The sequence below is a fragment of the Euprymna scolopes genome, chromosome 30 (assembly GCF_053919585.1).
Source record: "Euprymna scolopes isolate OS-2025 chromosome 30, ASM5391958v1, whole genome shotgun sequence".
Taxonomy (NCBI): Eukaryota; Metazoa; Mollusca; class Cephalopoda; order Sepiida; family Sepiolidae; genus Euprymna; species Euprymna scolopes.
Window position 1 is genome coordinate 8126192 of NC_136511.1, and position 23453 is coordinate 8149644.

At 34.7% G+C, this 23453-nt stretch overlaps 1 protein-coding gene across 3 annotated transcripts in view; it reads right to left on the minus strand.

Annotated features, from left to right (window-relative positions):
• The window catches only part of LOC145254646 (protocadherin Fat 4-like), a 1852201-nt gene that overhangs the window by 1037723 nt on the left and 791025 nt on the right, over positions 1 to 23453 (minus strand). For all 3 annotated transcript variants that reach the window (XM_080113277.1, XM_080113278.1, XM_080113279.1), the window contains exon 4: positions 4007 to 4073. The gene's annotated coding sequence lies outside the window, so the exon portion shown is untranslated. The remainder of the gene's footprint in view (positions 1 to 4006; positions 4074 to 23453) is intronic.

Genomic DNA, 23453 nt, shown 5'->3' on the forward strand with positions numbered 1-23453 from the left:
CATGATTACAAAATCTGAAAATCGGAAGTGTATTTGTGATTAACACAATTGCAAATACTCTTTTGATTTTCTATTTCTTTTCATCAGCAATATTCATTTGTTTGCATAATAAATCAGTGTGTAAAATATGTTTCTCTTTTTTATCACTGTATACCTATTGCACCCACCTGTGCAGTTAGGTTTCAAAGATTCCAGTAAAGATAAATCCTTCCCTATATTAAGAATTGACTTTGTGAAGGAAAAAACAAAAACAAAAAAACTCTAGATTATTATGCCTTTCTTTTCAGGTGCTATGTGCATTGAAAGTGAGCAGTGTAGATCCGAAGTTACCGCTTTCATTTTGCTTATTTTCTGGGGTTCTTGAAACCTAATTTATCCTATATATGTTGTTTATTTAATTTATTTATTTACTTAAACAGGCAATAGTTATCCGACATGGGGCCATCCATTATGGAACAGTGGAAGGAGTGGAAGTCACGAGATACAAAGTGCCTTCAATAAGTTTTTTTTTATTACACATGAAACTCTAGTTCCCATCAAAGTAATCTCCTCCGGCTGCTATGCACTTGTTGTACCGTTCTTGTTCTACTCTGTAGACACACGACGGTCCTTATTTATGGAATTCTTTATTTGGCCCATCAACTCTGGTGTTCTGATTTCCTCACTCCTCCGACACCTCTCATCATCCCTCACAGCTCCCCTGCCTTCCTTGAATCTCTTATGCCACAAAAACTCATACTTGATTCATGCAAGACGGTCTAAAAGCAGTTTGAAGCATTCTATACGTTTCTGTGGCATTTTTCCAAGTTGCAAACAGAATTTTATAGCATATCGTTCTTCTAAAGTGTCCTCACGTCTAGATTTCAGTTTTGAAATTCACCAGCTGTGACAATCAGGCTTTAGTAGAGTGTATTCCAATTTCTGCTGCAGCTGTTCATGTGAGGCTGAAATCATAAATTCGGTTTCGATTCAAGCTGATGCACTCAAATCATTTAGTCAGTCATCTCATAAGATGTATGGAAATAAGATACTGAATTTTCAAGAGTCTATGCCAATTTTAAATGCCTGTACGAAAAAAAAAATCTGGAATCTTAGTGAAAGCACCTCGTATGGTTTTTTATTTAATTAATTAATTTATTTATTTAACAGGCACTAGTTATTGGACATGGGGCCATCCATTTTGTAATCGTGGAAGTCACGAGATAGGAATAATTGTGTAGTTATTATTTGTGATTGCATTGGTAACAACTTATGTGTTGCGACACATACCTCGGAGAGGAGAGGGGTATGCAACACTCATACTCAGTACTATTGATACTAAGAATACAATTATGAATTACTTAAGTCAGGGTTGACGGAACAAGAACAATCTACATTTGTACATTAAATAAAGCGTTGAGTTTTTGAAGTTCTGTAGATATCCCAAGTTTGATCAGGTCGGAGGTTAACACCAGCCAAAAACGTGAGAACAGCATCAAGATGAGAGCAGTAATGCCAAAAAAATTCAAATAATATAACTTAAAAATCTGTCTCACGGGGTGGGGGTGGGGTGTAACTTAATAAATGACCAAGCCAGGACACATACAAATATTGACGACTCATGTGCCGAGTTACTGTCATGTAAGCATTAAAGACGTGGCATGAGTGTGACGTCACGGAATCCTCTGATAAGAAGAATTGCATTCTTCGAAACCTCATGGAATAAGGTTTTTCTTGTTTATCTGTCAAATAATTAAAATTTTGTATACCTTCCTTACAGGTTTACAGGTTTATAAGTTTATATATATATATATATATGTGTGTGTGTGTGTGTGTGTGTGAATAAACGACAAAACATTATATTCCAAATTTCATGATGTTGATCATCTTATAATTTATTCCTTTAATTCAGTTGACATTTACAATACTTCACAGTATCTGTTTCGTAGCACAAAATCAATCACTTAATTATTATATCAATCAGAGAATCTATTTTGCCCCTAACTCATTAGAAGAAATAGCAACAATCAATCTGTCAAAAGGAAATAAAGTGTCATTTGACATAATTAAAATCCGAAAATTGGAAGGGAAGCTGCAAATACCTTTAATATGGTTCGATTACGCCATTTTGAATTTAAAAAATAAAGTCATTAGACCAACTATTCGTACTAACATTCTCTATTAATTTATGAATATTATACCAAAATGTTCTGTTTTATAATTAGTAAATTCATTAATTCTAATTTATGTATACATACTTATGAAAATAGCATCAATAATTATAAGCTATTATAAATGTTTGCATATACGAAACAAAACTAAACTAAAAAAGACCGACTGACCTTTACAGTAATATTAAATAATTTATTGATTTGAATTGAAATGATACATAATTCAGTTCACTTGACTGGTATAATCATATATATATATATATATATATATATATATATATATATATATAGAGAGAGAGAGAGAGAGAGAGAGAGAGAGAGAAAGAGAGAGAGAGTGACACACAAAAAAAAACCTAAATGGAGGCCATCTAGAACATATGCTGTAGAACGGATAAAAAAAGGCCAAAGACCCTAGTGTTTTGATGTGATGCCTTGAATATAATAAACTAGTTATGACCAACGTTTCATTTCATTCAGACAAAACACTAAGAAACGGGACCTAATTAGAGTTGGGGCCGTTTTTTTTTGGCCGTCTGTAGCTTCCTCAGACTTTTACAGAAATGTTCGTTATGATGGAATGAAAGAGTGGCTGATGTATGTGGAGGGGTGCGAGAAGAGCGAAAAAAAGAGGAAAGGAACAAGGGGGCAAGGTGGGAGGGGGTGCTTGGTATGTCGGTAATGTTTTAGTTTTGGGGTTTAAGGACCTTGTGGGGGAAGGTCTGGGAAGTTCATTTCTGGTGTGGCTGAGGGCATAGGGATACATGGAAGGTGAAGGGGGATATGTGGGGGTAGAAGGAGGAGGAGGGGGGTTACTTTAAAATTCGAGTCTTAATGTTAAAGTTTTTGGCATCTCGTTGGTGAGATGATTTCTTGATAAGTATGTCTTAACCTGTTGGGTGTTCGCTTAGGTTCGGAGGCGGGGGGGGCTATGATTCGATTTATTTATTTGGTTTTTATTTGTTGTTAATTGTTTTGAGAGGGTTAACGAACATTTCTGTAAAAGTCTGAGGAAGCTACAGACGGCCAAAAAAAAAAAAACGGCCGGGTAGCTGAAACAATAATGTAACTTAACAGAAAGATACGGTAATAAAAAATAAAACGCATATTTGCTCTACAACAGTATTGAGCACTTTCTTCAGTTTTTATTAATTACCATTTCTACTAAACTATATACATAATTACGTCTTTATATTAAGGACGAAAGAGAAGAGAGGAAAGGTGAGTTGACAAACACGATAGTCTGCTCCCCCTACCCCTTTAAAAGCGACCCGGCCGATCTGTTGGTTCTAAAGAGAATAGCATCGTTGCACAAGCAGTAGTTCTAAAGAAAGAGGGAACATATTGTATTGTAAATACACGTCGGCGATTTGCACGTGAAAACAAAGAGATAAACAACTGTTTATTTCACCTAAAAATACGCGTCAAAATTGTTCTTTTTTTTTTCAGGCCTATAGATTCAACATTTGGTTCATTCTTAAATTAATAACGACGTTGCAACGTTGTTAGTCTTTCTCTACTCAACCGTTATTCTCATAAAAACGTGCTCAACTGAGCCTCAGTCTCAGATTCCTCTGTGTAAAACATTGATAACCAGAACTGTAAGGAACTTTTCATGTCTTCCTCTGTCAAACATAATTTCCATGAACAGAGTTTCTTGCCAAGAAATTGGAAATTCAATGTCAATAAATACTTATCATATACCGTTTTCATTCGTAATCAAATTTCATTCATTCCGTCCATTATTTTTAATCCTCTCATAATATTTTTCATCATTCAACTGACAAGTTATCCATTGGCTGTTGTTTTCAAGTGGTGTTTATGATTAAATAAAACAAAAAAACATAAAATTGACTTACCTTTCGATTTGACAATGATCCCTGGAAATTACAAAATCCAGTCGGTTCTCCACATGCTAATTTGGACCTGAAATAAATGAAAATGAAATATTATGGTTCTGAATTTTTGAGATGTGGCTTGATAATTCATATTCTTTGGATTATTCGGACTACTATTCTCATCTTGAGTGTTATTTTCACGTTTCGGTCGATATAATCTCCAAACTTCTTCAGGTGTGTCTTGTTGAACATAAGAATCTTTCTGTCGAACTTGGGAATTTGTACGGAATTTCGCAGCAGGTCTGTGGTGTAATGGATATAGTATTAAGTAAAATTCAATTGTAAATGACAATCTTCTGGAGGTTGAAGGTTCAATCCTTAGTACGGGCGATACTAAAAATACAATTGCGAGTTACTCAGGACTTCTACCTAATCATGACTGATGGAACGAGATCATGCTACCCTACCTGTGGATTAAATAACTGTACCGATTTCAGTATTCAGCAGAAAGATTCCCGAGTTTGACAAGATACACCTGAAGAAGGTCAAAGGTTAAATTGGCTGAAGCAAGCTGAAGACAGTAATGGAAATAAAACAATTTTTCTTGTTATTTTATTTTTGTTTTCATTTAAATTTGTTTTTTATTTATTATTGTGCATTTTAATCACAAAAAAATACCTGCTAATATATTACTCAGTTTTGGGATTGAGTGAGGGTCGAAAAAAAGAAAAGAAACTATTTTAATTAATTAGGCGAAATTTGCAATTAACTCATCAAGTAATTCATCCCTTACTAAGTTTTTACTCATCACCCTCACCCTCTTTCGTTAAATGTTAGTTGCTTCCGTTCCCCATGCTCTTATTTTATAAGGAATCAGCTGTTTAGCCCAGCTTTGCTTGGGCCCTATGTACTGTTCATAACTTTATGTGCATATGTATATATATGTTACACGGCCTTTCTAACACAAGGGAAATTACACCGGTTCTCACTATTGCCAATAATACCTACACCGATGGAACAAGCGACAGTACTATCAATGATTAGCTGCATGCAGCCAGTTATACCCATTTCCTACCTTTGTACCTGTGATGTTAACTACATTTGTTCCTTAAGCCAACCTCGACTTGATTTTCTTCTTTTATTATTGTAACACGACACAGCAATATACATATTAAAAAGTTTGACTCATGCCCAGGTAACCTACATTTAAAATTTCAAATGGTAAGACCCAAAATTGTCGGAGGAGTTTGGTAGAGTCTGCAAAGGTCAACTTTTTCAACTTTCACCTCTTGGCAGCAAAATTCTCGCCCAAAACCGGATTAAAAAGCTTGCTGCATGTCTGAATACCCTTTATTTAAAATTTGAAATGTTTAGACAAAAAATTGGCTAATTTGGTAGAGACTGCAGAGGTGAAATGTTTTTAAACTTTGACCCCAATTTTGACCTTTTGACATTTATTGTTTTGGGCTGAAATCGAAATAAAAACTTTGATCCATGTCCAAGTAACCCACATCTGAAATTGTAAGTGTTTAGACTCAAAATTGGCAGAGGAGTTTGGTAGAGTTTTCAAAGATCAAATCGTTGATCTTTGACCCTTTGATAGCCAAATTTCTGGCCGAAAACCAATTAAAAAGATTTTCCCAAATCTCAATACCCCTTATGTCAAATCTCGAGTCTGTACTGAAAATTGACAGAGTAGTTTGGTAGTGAAATGTACACACACAGAAAATTTCATTTTTATAGATATACTAGCATTTCAGCCCGGCGTTGTCTCGAACCTGTACTATGAAGGAGGTAAAGAACGTGAAAAAACGTGACGTCTTTGTTGTTACGACCACCGTCAAACCGGAAGTGACGTAGGTTTAAATTAAGGCTGGACAATCGAAAGGAGAGGCTGACTTTCAAAAATATCGGTGAAAAAAGCGACCCCTCCCTGTAGAAAAGTTCCCAGTTAAAGGTGAAGATATTAATGTTTTTAGCCAATTTTTCGATATTTGTCATCTAAAAGGTTGGACTTTAAAAGGATACTGATCTTGGTAAAATCTGCTGCCTCTGTTGAAAGTTTAAGGCAGACATGCAAACATACATACATACATTTATATATTAGTAACCAAAAATTTTCGATCCAAACCGATTAAAAAGCTTGCCCTATCTCTGAATACACTTTATGTAAAATTTCAAATGTTTAGACTAGAAATTGTGTAATTTGGTAGAGATCGCAGAGGTCAAATTTTTTTAAACTTTGACCCCTATTATGACCCCTTAAAATTTATTGTTTTGGGCTCAAATCAAGTTATTAAGTTAGATCCATGTCCAAGGAACCTATATCTAAAATTTAAAGTGTTTAGACCCAAAATTGTCGGAAGAGTTTGGTAGAGTTCTCAAAGGTCAAATCGTTTAACTTTGACTCCTTAACAGCCAAATTTCTGGCCGAAAACGGATTACAAAGATTTTCCAAATCTCAGTACCCTGTATATCAAATTTCGAGTCTGTAGACTGAAAATTGACAGAGTTATTGCGTAGGGAATTGTAAAGAGACAGACACACAGACACTTCCACTTTTAGATATATAGATAGATATATAACTCATTTCTGTCATTCACTTTCACAATCAGAATTTTCAGCCAATAAGAATGAGCCCGTGATTATTTAAGCCCATATTGTAGTAAAATGAAAAACCTAAATAAAAAGGGAAAACTGAACAGGCAAAAACAGAGATCCAACGGGGCACATCTTGGAACAGGACCTCGAATATATGCACCTCGTACTCCTTGCTGGGGTAGGTGAAACGAAAAGAAACGCCTGGAGACTTACCTGATGAAGAAACATATATTTGAACACGTAAATATAATTTAATCTATAGCTGTAGAGAGAGAGAGAGAGAAAAAGAGAGGGAGCAGAAAGAGCCGAATTTTTTTCTAGTCTTTCTGTAACGTTGTAATTTCAATCAATCAGATTTTGGTGATAAATTCACATAAACATATAAATTCATATATATCGGAATTAAACATACCAAACCAAAGATGCATTTACATCACACTTATGCTATTTTATTAGTAGTTATAATTTGTCTTACACGTGTTTCGTTGAATGGTGGAAATTTACCAAACAACTCATCAGAGACAGATTTATGTTCTTATGACTAAAAGGATAAAAATTGACGAAAGGAAAGTTGTCTTTGATGAGGTGATTAATGAATTTCCGCCATTTAACAAAACACTTTTATGGGGCTTAATTAATTGTGACAAGTTGGGAAAGATTTTATGGAAAATATACATTAAAAATATATATTTCTTTATAATTAAACGTATATATATACATATATAGTAAGTTATAAAATGTATATGGCGATTAAGCTACACTGAATATTCCGCATTTCATCCACTCTAGGACTCTTCAGGCATAAGCCTGAAGAGTTCTAGAGTGGATGAAACGCGGAATATTCAGTGTAGCTTAATCGCCATATACATTTTATAACTTACTAACTTGCTCTACCTATGTTTTGAGCACTTTTGAAGTAAATACTTAAAGTTTACGCATAAATCTATACTTTCGTATATTAATTTTATGTGAGTAAATTAAGTAGTTTCCGCGTTTCATCCACTCTAGGACTCTTCAGGCATAAGCCTGAAGAGTTCTAGAGTGGATGAAACGCGGAATATTCAGTGTAGCTTAATCGTCATATACATTTTATAACTTACTAAGTTCTAGAGTTCTAGAGTGGATGAAACGCGGAATATTCAGTGTAGCTTAATCGCCATATACATTTTATAACTTAGTAAGTTATAAAATGTATATGACGATTAAGCTACACTGAATATTCCACGTTTCATCCACTCTAGAACTCTTCAGGCTTATGCCTGAAGAGTCCTAGAGTGGATGAAACGCGGAATATTCATTTTATATCATATACATTTTATAACTTACTTATATCATATGCATTTTATAACTTACTAAGTTATAAAATGTATATGGCGATTGGAATATTCAGTGTAGCTTAATCGTCATATACATTTTATAACTTACTAAGTTATAAAATGTATATGGCGATTAAGCTACACTGAATATTCCGCGTTTCATCCACTCTAGGACTCTTCAGGCATAAGCCTGAAGAGTTCTAGAGTGGATGAAACGCGGAATATTCATTTTATATCATATACATTTTATAACTTCAGTGTAGCTTAATCGTCATATACATTTTATAACTTACTAACTAGCTCTACCTACGTATTGAGCATTTTTAAAGTAAATACTTAAAGTTTACACATAAATCTATACCTTCGTATATTAATTTTATGTGAGTAAATTAAGTATTTATATATATATATATATATATATATATATATATATATATATATATATATATATATATATACCATTCAAAACTTCAACAACATCTGAAGACGTCCCAAGGATTTCCGCCATTCAGCATAAAGAAAAAGAAAATAATAAAACACCTGAATTTTCCTGATGATGAATTTGTTATAATTCGAAATATTGAATTCGTTTTAATAAATAAAAATATATATATTTATTTAAAAGAAAAGGTCCGCAATAGTTTTGGTCTTAAAAACGTTTAAAGTTTAAATTTTGTATTCCATATATCAACTGTATTTAAAAAACCGTGAATTTCTATATTATATGACACACGCGTTGACCGACGCTTACACTGTATTGAACATTCAAGCCTTCAACAATATCTGAAGACGTTATCTTTGCCATGCGACGTAAAAAAATTATAATAAAAATAAAAAAAAACACCTGGGTTTTCTTGATGAGGAATTGGTTATAATTTGAAATATTGAATTTATTTTAATAAAAAAATATTTATTAAAAAAAATATTGGCAATAGTTTTGGTCTTAAAACCGTTAAATTTTGATATATATAAATGTATATATATATTGGCAGGTAGACGTGACGTTGCCCGGGATTGAATGTTGATCATCGAATGTTTCACACTCCCATATTGTCATCAAAATCGGTGAAATCACTCATTTTTCAATCAAATCGATTGATTGCCAATTCTAGCTGGGGACACATTATGGTGCACTGGGAGGAAGCTTCACATGCCTCCCTGCAGTGACTTAGTTCACAATACATGGTAGTCTACATTGCACTGTAGAGAACTTACTGTGGATTTCAGAAAATTATTTTTTATATATAACGTCTTGAATTAAAGTTTAAAATGCAAAAGTCAAGTATCATGCTTCAGTTGTGCTCTAAACAGAAACATTTATGTGAATGCGTCCCTGTCATATCAAATGACTGATGATTTTATATATAGCCTTACTGCTTATGCAGTGATAATGGCTTGAATTTAAGTTTAAAATGAAAAAAGTCAAGTATCATGGTGCAATTGTGCGTTAAACAGAACCATTCATTTCGAATGCTGTCATATCAAAGAACCTACTGTTGATTTTGATATATTGTATCTTTCCGCTTGTGGTAATATAACTTCTCAAATGCAATTGTGATGTTAGGCTGTGTAAGGTGTTAACTTTTGTCAAAATCGTCTGTTCCTTCTTTCATCAGATTATTCGATTATCGATAGTTATCAAAGACATTACGATACAAAAACTATCTAAGAACACTGCCAGGCACATAAAGTACCTCGATGTGAAAATTTTTTTAAATCAGCCTAGCCGTTTAGGAGTTCATAGGGAACGAACTTGCACACAGAAACTCATGCGGACAAAGTTCCTTATATATAAGAGGAAAGACAGGGATATATGTTCATGGCCCATGGTATTTGGATACGTATGTTTTATTTCACATCAAACAAGGAACAACATTCCTTGGCCTTTGTGACATGATCACAGTGTAGTATATGTTCTGATCCTACACTTAAGTAATTGGTCCTTGGTCAATGAAGGGAAAACCCTTCATACCGAGACAATTGCTATTTATTTGGGCACTGCCAGAGTGCCCTCTTTTAGGGGGAGCTGTTTTTCCCCCCACATTAGAAAACAGCCTTGTGTCTAATTTGCTTTCGTGGGGAAACAAATAAATGCCATCTGGTCTGATGCTACACTTCACCTTTTCTGTCCTCGGTCGATGGAGGAGAGATCCTCCATGACTAAGACAATTTTTATTTTCGTTCCTATCCAGAGTGCCCCTTTTTGGGGAGCTAGCTTTTTATGTTATGGGATAAGCTGAACCACCCATATCAGGAGAGATCGACTTACCCAGGGATTAAAAATATAGCTACTCAGTACATCTAAACTTCAATGTTGCAATGGACCTCAGAATCATGACGTGTACCATTCTTGTCTAAGTAGTTCTTCAATTTTTTGGAGTGAAAAAATAGGAGGCATTACTTTTTGGAACGACCCTCGTATGTGCATGTTTTTTTTTTTTGTTTTTTTTTAGTTATTATAGTCTTATTACAGTTTATTATATTCTTATTTGGGTCAGTGTGATCTAAGGGAAGTTCCAAATTATATATTTTGAGAACATGTGCGTTTAACTGCAATTCAAACGCTTCTAAAATGGTTGTTAAGATGATGATGATGATGATGATGATGATGATGATGATGATCCAAAGAATCGACATAATTGAAGAAAACTAGGTGAAATTTTAACAGAATTACATGAAAAACAGAAATTATGGTAAAAATTCTTCCCCAGTTGTAATTAGCAAAAAAAAAAAATGTATTTTATCCAATTTAAAATCCAATATAATTGATTTTACCTTTCATTTTTTTATTTTTTTTTTATTTTTGATTTACTAAAAATCTTGATTCCATTTTGCGGATTGCTGAGTGACCTAATTTAAAAAAATAAATAAATAAATCTACGATTTTAAAAAAAATTTTTTCCCCAAATAACTCAAAATTATACTAATTTTCACTATGCACATAACACCATATTACTTTCTCTTATATTTTTTTTACTGACTCTCCTTCAGTTTTGCCTTCTAATATTGTCAGAAGAAGCTGGAAATTTGTGGAAAACTCTCTGAATTAGTGTCTTATGAGTATAGTTTCGATTTTATTAAAATTGGAGATACGCATTTGTAGTTTTAAAAGGCAGTTCTGTTCAATGGGTGACTTAAAGTTAGGACACCTAGATATTCACCACATAGAAGGTAATGTTAAGACACGGGACTACTTCCATTATCTACCCCACATAATGTTATACATATGATATAAATTTAATAAAAATGGAATATTTTATCAAGGAAGTGACGGTTTATCAAGGCCTGAAAGACACTCGATGATAAGAGTTATAAATGTCAGGAAGTGATATAACAAAGTAATAATGTATTGCAGTGGAAATTGGGTAGAATTTGATTAAGAAAATGGCTCAACAAGAACTTGTTTACATTGAACTTGAAAAAGACCATACTGTCGATGATTGATGCCTCTGTTCAGTCCCGAAAGACAAAGGATATCCCCTGTAGAGGCAGCTGTGCATGTAATTATGAGGCAAGGGTTTTGCAATCCCCAACCACACCTCTACTGAATCGGCACTGCTTGAGTAGTGGCAAGGAGAAGTCCAGGACAACTGGAAACAATGCCGAGATAAGCGTAGTTAGCTGGAAAGCCCTGAAGTATAGAGTTTCACAGGCGGGCAGTTGTAGGAAACAAAACTTTGTTCATGGAAGTTGCGTTTAGTTTTAGACACAGATAGATTAAAGTTTTACAGAGGGGGGTAGTAGTGTCTCTGTATGTCACTTAGAGGTAGGAGCACATAGATATTTGGCACATAGAGGGTAATGTAGAAACATGGGATCACTTTCATCGTTCTTCCTGAAAAGTTTTATATACGATATAAATTTCATCAAAATATGATATATTTGAAGTTTTAAAGGAGGTTCGTCCCCCCCCCCTTACTCCCTTTAGTCAGGAGAGCACTTGAAGATTCAAGAACACTTCCATTGTCTTCTTTGGTAAATTTTACTTAAGAATACATTTAAAAATTTGGTCTACTACATTTAAGCTTTAAATAGCATTTCTTTGGTCTGTCACAGTAAATGTGAAACAGAAATTTCTTTGGTCTGTGTCACTTAAATTTGAAGTAGCATTTCTTTAAGTCCATTTGATTTCAATTTACTTTGGTCTATCATATTTAAATTTGAAATAGCACGTTAATTAGTCTGTCACATTTAGATTTGCTGTCATTTTTGTTTTGGTCTGTCACATTTAAATTTGAATTAGCATTTTCTTATGTCTGTCATATTTGAATTTGAAGTAGCACTTTTTTTGGTCTGTCACATTTAAATTTGAAATATTATTTTCTTTGGTCTGTCACATTTAAGTTTGAATGGTATTTTCTTTGGTCTGTCACATTTAAATTTAGAAATCGCACGTTTTTGGTCTGTCACATTTCAATTTGAAATGGTATTTTCTTTGGTCTGTCACATTTAAATTTGAAATGGTATTTGCTTTGGTTAGTCACATTTAAATCTGAAATGGCACTTTTTGGTCTGTCACATTTAAATTTGAAATAGTATTTTTCTTTGGTCTGCCACATTTTAATTTAAAGGAGAAGATAACTAAATAGTAATGTCTTGTGTACAACGTAATATGTGGCTGGAATCTCAGGAAGATCTTCACCATTCCAGTGATTAGGGCGAAAACTTTCGAAATTACCTGGCGATAAATTTCACATTTTCACTTTTTTCTGAAGTCATTTGTTCATCCAAACGAAACCGGTAAACTCATTTTTTTGATAATTTATTCCTGTGTTAAATTTGTTTTCCTTTAGTCTTTTTCACACACACACACACACACACACACACACACACACACACACACACACACACACACACACACACACACACACGTCTTGGTAGTTAACCATATCTTTCGTTCATTCACAACACCCCGTTAGTTAATTTAATACTTGCCAAATGGTGACCTATTCTAACCCATTAATAAGATTTAAATTTTCATCCATTTTTTTTTTCTGATTTGTCACCTATAACATTTGTAATTGTTCGTATGAGTCATATATAAAAAAAAAAACGTGAGTGTCGTGTTTGCCCTATCAAAGCAAGAACGCACTCTACAGAAACTCCAATAATATCTCAATTCGAAAATGTTTACAACAAGTCTAATCTGATTTAGGGGGTTTTATAATTAATCCTTTCTAGAATTTCTGCCAAGAAAAATGAATCCTCTCCATCCATCCTCGCAAGAAACGGCAAACATTTTGTTTGTCACATCTTTACGGACAATTCCTGACCTTAGTAACGAATCGATTCGGTGCTTTCCACCCAAAACTGCACTTAATAACATTTATTGATAATTTATTTTCGGACGACACATGGCTGTCCTCGGTGTTGTTCCATCCAATGATTCCGACACGCATAGACAATAAACAGTCGGTATAAATCTTTAGAAATAATAATCCGGAAAAGTATGTTTTGCTAAAGTTCCATTGTATCTACATAGATCGAAGTCAAGATTGGTGCTTTTACCTTCAGGTGTGGGACCATTATTTAATTTTGTCAGAGTATGTATGATATTCAATATCGAGCTGAAATGAATCAAACTTTCTGCATGTTTCTTGAGGCTTCGAAATTAGGTTGGCCTCACTCTTCTTTTCTCCTCTGCAACCCACCTCTCTCTCTCTCTCTCTCTCCCCCCCTCTCTCTCTCTCTCACACACACACACACACACACACACACAGACGTGATGTTATTAGTGTCAGTCTTTTCTACAAATACTATTATAGAACGTATTCTTAAAAATGGTAAGATTTATTCCCTGCTTCCTTTGTTCCAGCTCGGTTCACTCATTGATCTAGTGGTCTTCATCAATTCATTGTTTTGATGCCTCACTGTAATACAGCTTCCTATTTCCGTAGATTTTTCCCAAGAACTGCAGATTGGTGGAACTCTCTTCCTGCTAACTGTCTTCCTCCTATTTAGTCTTGGTCTTTTCAAGATTAAGGCCACTCCCGTTCTTATTAGCTCCATAAATTAAATGGCTTCATGTCTTGTCAGGAGTGATTTCCATAAAAAAAAAAAAAAAATGCATGGGAAAATATTTGTTCCGTCTGGTGTGAAGTTTAGAAACGAGTGGATCGTTCTGTTGCTCTGTATAGACTGTTTGAATTCTGACTTTTCTATCAAGTGACAGGACACTTTCTAGAAACTTTTAGTTTTGAAAAAATAATGCGGTTTGTAGCAACAGAAGCAAATACTCATGGCATAAGATTCTGAATATCTTTGGTTTATAACATCATTGCTGATTGGTTGTAGCAGTCAACCTCCTTTCTGGTTTGCCCAATCAGACACCATCTTTCAGGTGAGTTGACCACGTAGCTGAGTTTTATAAAAGGTTAAACTTGTGGCAATTCTCCCTCTTTTTTCTCAGTTATCGACTGACAACACACTCCTCTGTTGGAGCACAACTTCGCCCGAGCCTTTTGACCCCGGAGCGGCAAGAGGACAAACAAGCCAACATGACTACCACTTCACATGGACTTTAATATGGTACATCTTCCTACAATACTGTCTCTAATTCTCTGTCTATGTCTATACATAAACTCCTTCTGATACTAACCCTTTCTCAAGACTAGGATACTAACGCAGACGACCAAAAAAGGGTTCAATCACCCACTTTATTATTATGCATGTCCAACATGCTCGTGTTATCAACCCAAATCAACTAATCACTAAGCGAATGATTACAAGTGCTAAAGAAAATAGATCTGAATCTTGTAGCAGCAGGAGCAGCATATAGTCACGGCTTAATACTTTTTTTTTTTTACACAGTGATCACCACTTATCAAGGCCCGGAAGCCACTCAGGGATAAGGGTTATTGCAAGTACATTACGTTAGTGTGGAGATTTGATGAAGTGTTTACTTAAGGGGGCGGTTCATTAGGAATTTGTTAACATTGGACTTGAAGACATCCAAGTTGTAGTCCGGTGGGAAGCAGGCAGACAGAACAGAGTTCCACATGCGTGCAGTTCTAAGAAAGAAGCTTTGTTCATGGAATCCACGTTTTGATTTAGGCACAGATATAGAGTGGAGGAAATTTTTCACAGTGGATTCAGCTAGACGGGTGTTTTTCGTGAAAGATTGGCGAGGGGGGACCAGAGATTGGAATATGTTTTGTTTTATAATTTAAAAAAAAATAAAAAAATTTTTGATAAAAACTTTTGATTCTTATTTAGAACTGAACCCAATTACAAAAATACAGAAATATCTTTGATGTACGCACCTGTCATGGAATGAAGATGTCACATTCTAAAAATTACGTAAATCATATATTTTTAAATTTAAGAAAATGAAATTTATGGCAAGCTTAGTGGGACAGGCAGTAGCGGGGTTTTTTTTTTTTTTTTAAAGGATGCCTAAAAATTCAACAGCAGACAACTCCATTCAACTACAGAGATTTATCTATTTCTCCATAAAGAGATCAATGGCTGCCAAAAATACTTAATTGTTAAAAATGATATATAGTCACGGCTTAATATTTGGAATATGTTTTGTTTTATAACAACATTACTGATTGGTTATAGCAGTCAACTTCCTTTCTAGCTTGTCCAAAAAACCATCACTCAAGCGAGTTGACCACATAAAAGGTTAAACCCACAGCAATTTGCTCTCTTTCTTCATGGCTTTCGGACTGAAGACGTTTCCACGTGGCTTGTGGTTCTGACTAATCTCTAACTAGTTTCTTGGGACACAACAGAACCCATCCGGGCCTTTTGGCCTGGGGGTCGACTAAGATGGGGAGACAATGAATCCAACATGGCTACTGCTAGACCCAGACATGAACTCTTCTCTCATCCTACAAGATTCTCTAATTTTTTTGTGATGCACATTTCTGCTAACTTAAACATGCATCCATAAACTCTTTTAATAGGTCCGTCTAATCTTTAATTTCCGCCCACACACATAAACTCCTTCCGATACCAACCCTTTCTCACAACAAGCATATACTAACAAAGATGACCAATAAAGTTGTTATATAAAAGATAAAAAGAAAGGCGTGTCTTTAATTCAACACGTTTATTACTCTCTACTGCTCTACGCATGCGCATGTTCAGTTTTCATTTTAAAAAGTATTTTCATCTAACACTGGAAGGAATAGTTCGATACATAAACAAATCTTTCTGCAGAGAACAATTAAATGAAAATTAATCTAATATATAAACGGTTATATGTCTATTTGTCAGTCTGTCTGTCTCCATATTTTCAAACTCTATCTCCTCCAAAACTAAAAGTCGCAGTGCAGTGCTAAGGGCCTCAAATGATTGGATTTTTTACGGGCTGTTCTTTTATGGGTCTTTAGCCGGTTAAAATTGTTTTTAAGGGGTCACACATGATTAAAAATTGGGAAAATACTTAAATAATTTGTATATTCATCTTGGTTTATTTTTAATCGGTTTATATGCGTGTCAAGTTGGTACAGTGGTAACGTCACCAACTTTGAATGCTACAATTTTGGTTTCGATTCTAGCTGATAACTAAACACTTTTCTTTTTACTTTTGAAATCACAACTATAATAATATATACGAAATCTGGACAAATTAAAATATCATATTTAAGCGTATTTTATGACTTGGCTAAAGCCGGATGCCCTTGCCCCCGTCTCACTAGTCTATTATATACATTTATTATTAAGAAAAAAAAGGAAAAAAAGATTAAAAAAACATTCTTCAAGCAATATCAGGAAATAGAAATTAACGATTAGTTATTACTGAACATCGACATTTCTTGTTCAAGCGTCAAATTGTGGGCAGGAAAATATGGTGCTTTATGCATCTATGTTACCGCGCTATTTTTTTTTTAAATAGTATTTTCAAGTTAAATTAAATTTTTACAATATTTTTGTTTATTAAATTGTTAGGTGAAAGTACAGAATAATTACAAAACAGCCCCTTCCCCATGTTAAGAATGGCTTTCTCAATAATAGCGTTATCATTTCAGTGCAGTAACATAGATGCATAAGTACCGAAAGTGTTCGTCTCGTCTGACACAAAATTTAGAAACGAATGGATATGAACCTATTTTGTCGATCTGTCTTGAATATTTAAATTCTGACATTTATTATTTGTCTCGATCCTACGGTGAAATGATGTGACGCAAGGGTCAGAAAGTAGGATTTGGAAAACAAACCCTCTAAAGGACGAGCACTCTGACCTGCTAAATTGCAAGGGCCAGCCCCATCGGCATTTCCTAATATGGACACTGAAGCAATAAATTACCCTCTTCTCAAAGGGGGAGAAGATAAAGCCTACGAGAATTAATATCCTAAAAATGCACTGGGACAAAACTAATCTAAAACACAGCCTATACTCTGTTGGCTTTGGGGTCCAGAGTAAACTATTGACTGATTTTTATATGGAGCTTTGGTGCATGTATAGAAGCAGTACTCCTCTCTGTATTTTATATTATTTTCATCTTTTTTACATTTTTTTTCAGTGAATTATTATGGAATTGAAACTAGTCTACCAGATTATATATAAAAAAAAGGCAATATATAAATATTTCTAGGAGCGCTTAATTTCTAATGCAATGTTCTAGTAAGTCGATCACCCATTTTAGAACCACTCAAAGTTTTTAGACCAAATTTCGCGAATTTAGCCTTTTTTAAAGCAGTTTAGCCTTTTTTAAAGATTATTTTAAAAAGTGCAATTTAAAAAAGGCTAAACTGCTTAAAAAACGCTAAATTCGTGAAACTTGGTTTTAAATCATCGAGTGGTTCTAAAATGGGTGATCGATTTACTAAAACGTTGGATTAGAAATTGAGCACCCCTGGTAATATTTAAATATTGACTCCATTTTTTTGATAATCTGGTAGACTAGCGTCAATTCAATAATAATCTCTTGAAAAATTAAAAAAAAAAAAAAAGGTGAAATAAAAAAAAAATACGGAAGCGGGTACCACTTCCATTCATGCACCAAAGCTTTTAGTTTTGGAAAAATGTGATTGGTGTGTGTGTTTTTTATACAAGGCGTCACAACTTACCAAGGCCCGAAGGCCACTCGAGGATAGGGGTTAATGAATGTAAGGTGGCAGTGTAGTAATCGTTAATGCTTTAAATTGAGTAGAATTTGATTATTTAAGGAGACGGCTCTATAAGAATTTGTTTACATTAGATTTGAATGCTACCATATTGAAATATTGTCCAGGAAACAATCCAATAGAACAGTGTTTCCACAGGCGGATAGTTCTAGGAAAGGAACTTTGCTCATAGAATTTGCGTTTAGATTTAGGTACTGATAGTGAGAGTAGTTGTAGCTAGTCGAGTGTGAAACCTTTCTTCATAGATTAATTGCATTGAAAATACATCTATTATATACATTTATTGTGAAAAAAAAAGACGCAGAAAAATCTTATCGCAGAACATAAGGAAACACAAATCAACGATTTATTAGCTTTGAACATCGGACAAAGAATCGTAATTTGAAACTGAAATGAATGTCAATTTTTAAGCAAAGAAAAATGCCCTGGTTTGATTCAAGCTTAGAATAAAACGCTTATTAACGCGAGAGAAAAGAATAGAAAATATAAATTCGGAAGGAATGGAGAGTGACGTCATTTTGCCGTCGCGTTTCCAATAAAACGATATTAAAGAATCGAATTCGATTATCTAGTAACAAAAGACGATCGAATAATAATAATAATAATAATAATAATAATAATAATAATAATAATAATAAGCAAATAAATGAATAAATATCTTCTGAAAAGAGAAAATTATAATTAAACCAACGTGGAAAAAAAATGAGGTCAAATAAAAACCAACAACAAAAATACGAAATAATTGATGCTTTTAACATAAGTGTTTAAAACAATCTTGGTTTCTCAGAAGAAAATATTCATTTTTTGTTTCAAGAAAAGAAAAGAAAATACACACACACACACACACACACACACACAACCACCACCAACAACAACAGAGGGTTGTTCCAAAAGTAATACCTCCTATTTTCTTTACTCAAAAAATTGAAGAGCTACAAAGGCAGGAGTGGTACTATTAAAACGAGCGCCCCTTTGTGCTCCAGAATTTATTTTTCTACATAGTCACTTGCTCCAGGAAAAATATGTTGAGCCTCAGATCTCAATTCGTTGACCCAACCTAAACACTGGACAAGTTCACTTACTTGGGCAGTACCCTGTTAAGGGCAATATACACAGACGATAAAGTTGACTGGAGGATAGCCAAGGATAGCTCTGCCTTTGGTCTCCGAAACACTATGTGGGAACATAGAGGAATTCGGCTACAGATCAAACTTCAAGAATATATAGAGCTGCGATTCTTACCATCCTCATGTATGCTTGTGAAACTTGAACTGTATATGCCAGGCATGACAGTTTTGTTGGGCAGCTCATATATGCCGCATGTCAGTTTCAAGGCTCCCAAAACAGCTTCTTTATGGTGAGCTGTCCAAAAGAAAAAGACCACAAAAGTGCATAAAGTATATTACCTCGTTTTTTTTTTTTTATATTAATAAGGAAAACCGAGGTAATGTACTCAAAAACCGAGGTAATCAAGAGACTGGGGTAATTGTATACCTCAGAAAAACGATCAACAATATATTGCATGTTTTACTCTGTGTTGGCATTGAAGGCACAATCATCAGCAAACAGAAGGTCTCGTATAGTGGTGGTCTTGATCCTAGTAACAGCGTGGAGGCCTCGGCATGTTCAGTTACCTCACGTAAGTCCAACACCGGGCACACCTTGAACTTATTCTCTTGGAAAATGCCTATTAATGGAATCAGACCTTTCGGGGAACCAAGCTCTTCCTCAGAATAGGAAAGTAGCCATCCATTACACAACTACGTCTCCAATTCATGACGGTGGTCTTGTCAAATTTGGTCAGACATCAAATACCCAGGTACCTTGTTGGTAAGTCTATTATGTGGCTGATTGCTTAACCACTTTCACAATGCCATCTAAGCTTTGGTCTGCTCATTGAATTTGTCACTAAAATCTGGTTCCGTCCGAGCAAAAGTAGCATCACCAAACTATTTTATCGGATTCTCCCAAAATTTGATTATGATCAATTTAATCAGTATATCGAAGACCAACAGCGGTGTGTGCATGACCAGAACATCAACTTTAATGGGGCATCTTTTATTGTCAATGTGATAGTCCCAACACCCTTGCTGCGGAGGATTTCACCGTCGACTGTTAGGACTTCTGATGTTAGCCGACTTCAGGGGTCACACACTGATCCAGTCACAAGGGACAGAAGGCACCCAGAATCCACCAGCACTACATGTCATTAACAATGACTTCAATCACAGGGAGCGCTCCTTTTAATTTGAATGGGGAGAGAATGGCACTAACGTCTCGCCCCTGTTTCCATTTGCCAGACAGTCTCTTGCAAGGTACCCTGTTTTATTGCAAGAATAACAGCGCATGGTTGATCGCTCTCTCTCTCTCTCTCTCTCTGGTTGCTACCACTGCTGTGTTTCATGCAGTTTCTGGCCAGATGGTTCGAGCCCTGCATTTGAAGTAGTTAACACAGCCATATGCTGCTCCCACTAGATTTTGGTGCATATGAGGCCGGTCTGGGTTGCATTGCAGTGGCAAGATCCTCGCTGCTGTTGTTAACCAACATGGTAGGAGCTTTTTAGAGGAGTTCTTTTAATGATAGGATATCCATCCTAGTTGATGACTTCAGAAGCCCCCTGTCGTGGCATGGTAGGCAACTAAAGAAGGCACTTTTCATCCAGTGTGTGCCTTGTTTGGGGTGAAAATGTAATTAAAAAAAAAATTCTGGCGGCATTTCTCCTATCAGCCATTCCAAGTCCTTCAGGATCTCGTCTACAGTTTCCCTCGGACAGAGATGGCGAGGGTGAATCATTCAAGGGCAAAAAATAAGTCTGTTCCATAGGTTTTACAAGGGCACGTTAGATTTCCTCAATATCACTCCATTGTTCTTCCAAAAGCTGTAGATATGTTTCCAGGAAAGCACCTTTCAATCATAATGGCAGGACTAGCTCCACTTTGGATATTTTGCACAATTTACAAGTTAATTCTATATATTCTGACAATTCCATTATTGGAGTATCCGATGCCACGTCACTGAATTTGGGGATTAGCCAAATGTCGAATTGTCTTAACGCCATAGTTCTAATAAGGTTGAAATAGCTGGTTGCAAATTGGTAATCTTTTCCTCCACTTTTCCTCTACTTCAGCGCTATCCGACTGCAAAGGTAAGGAAAGAAACTAAACGGTCTAACTGCTAAGATCACTCGACATATACACCGGACTCAGCTGGTAAATTTGCATATAGAACTCATGAGAGATTATAAATTGTATTGTCTGAACATAATCGCGCTTCTAACCTTGACTTCCGGTCAATTTCGAATCTTCATTATGTGTTTCTTTTGTTCATTCTTTTCTTTTCTTTTTGTTCAGTTCTGCTACAGAATCCTAAAAAGAAATATTTTACAAAAGATCTTTCACATATCAAATCAGTAAATATGGAACTTACTATTCAATATTTTTTAAAATATCCGGGGCGGAGTAACATTTTTGATAATTTGGGGAGGTAATCTCCTTTTCTAAAGAAGAATGCAAAAGTGGAACCGTCAATATTTTAGGATGGATGCCTCTCTTAAGACAAGACCGCATAGATATAATTTCAAAATGATGACAATAACGAAACATACATCGTTATTTTTCTACATATTTTGGCTTGATGAATGTCGTGCCCAATTTTTTTTCTTTTCTTTCTAATCTAAATAAATTCTTGTTTTCTGAAGAGTCCATGATGAATAAATTCAGTATTGAAATATAAATAACTGATTGGTTCTACATAACGAAACAGTTGCTGTAAAAACATATGGAATTTTTGACATGATGATAGAAAAAAATAGATGAATAAAACGTTGGAATTTGGAATGTAACTGTATTGTTATCCTTGTACATGTATATATTAGGGATGAAATGGTTCCAGTATTTTTACCGATTCCGATACAATTACCGATTCCGTATTAAATTCTCGTTTCCAATACGATTACCGATTCTGATTCTTTCTAAATCTCTACATATTTAACTATAAAGTTATTTTTCACGATTACCGTAAAAAAAAAAAAAAACACGTGTTAAATGTACAAATATTTTCTCAAACATAAGGATACACTTGTGAGGGATGACCTATCGATTTTAGTTTTCCTGATAGGTTAAAATCAACAGATATTAACTTGGCATCGGAAAATAGGCACAAGTTTTTTCTGATTCCGATACTCCCAAAATGTTTGATTTGTCCAATTCCCGATTCCGATTAATCGACCCAACACTAGTATATATATATAAGTGATGAGACGATTCCAATATTTTCCCCCGATTCCATACTAAATTTACCATTCTGATACAATTACCGATTCTGATTCCGAATCTTATAAATCTTTAAACATTTAACGATGCCGATGTTATTTTTCCCCAATTGCCGTAAAAACCCATGTAAGATGCGCAGATATTTTTTCAAACGTAAAGATACAGCCATGGGAGATGATCTATAAATTTGGATTTTATTATTAGTTTCAAATCAATATTTATCATTTTATTATTTCTACCGGCAGTGGAAAGCTTTGTTTTAAACAAAATCAAATAATAAAAACAATTCTAGGAATCGTTTTTTGGCATCAGAAGATAGGCACTTTTTTTTTTTCTGATTCCGATTCCGATATGCTAAAAAGTTCCAATTTTTCTGATTCCAATTAATCGTCCCAACAGTAATATATATGTGTGTGTGTGTGTGTGTGTGTGTGTGTGTGTGTGTGTGTGTGTGTGTGTGTGCGCGTGCATATGTATGAGAATTTCAAGCAGTATGACCAATTGTGTACCAAAGCGTAACTGTTAATATGCCAGTATACAACAGTTTAATCAGGTGTGCACTCTGTCGAGAGCTCACATGTGGGTGGTCAGTAGTGATACCACTCAGTCATCCACGCATTCCGATTCACGATTCACGCAACACTAAGAGAGTTCTTAGAGTAGAAACATATGGGAACGTAATATGGAGATAGGCAGTGAACCGCGGCTAAAACGGAGTCTGCGTTAAACGATACGAAAATTCTTCAATCATAAAACCGTTATACTTCTTTGTTAATCAATCCAAGCGTCCTCTTGGCTTTCTAAAAAAATAAATAAATACGAATGACGGTTTAATCCGGATTCCATTCGGAGTTTAATCTGGATTGATTTATTTGTGCCTTACTGGTCAATCTCGATATAAACCCAAATGCAAAAAGAAAAGGAAAAGAAAAATAAATAAACTGTAAAATCTTTTTTAAAAATCATTTGCAAGGTGCATCCATTCAATTTACGTGACTAGCGATAAACGAAATGGACAAATGAAAATGCTATTTCCAACTTAAGTGATATAATGACAATTCTAGATGAAAAATTCTTGATGAAAATAAATATACACTCGTTAGCAAAAAAAAAAAAAAAAAAAAAAGTGGGGCCAAACAAATTTTATACATTTTATTGCACTAAAAGTTATATTGAACAAAGAACAATTGAACAAATAAGCT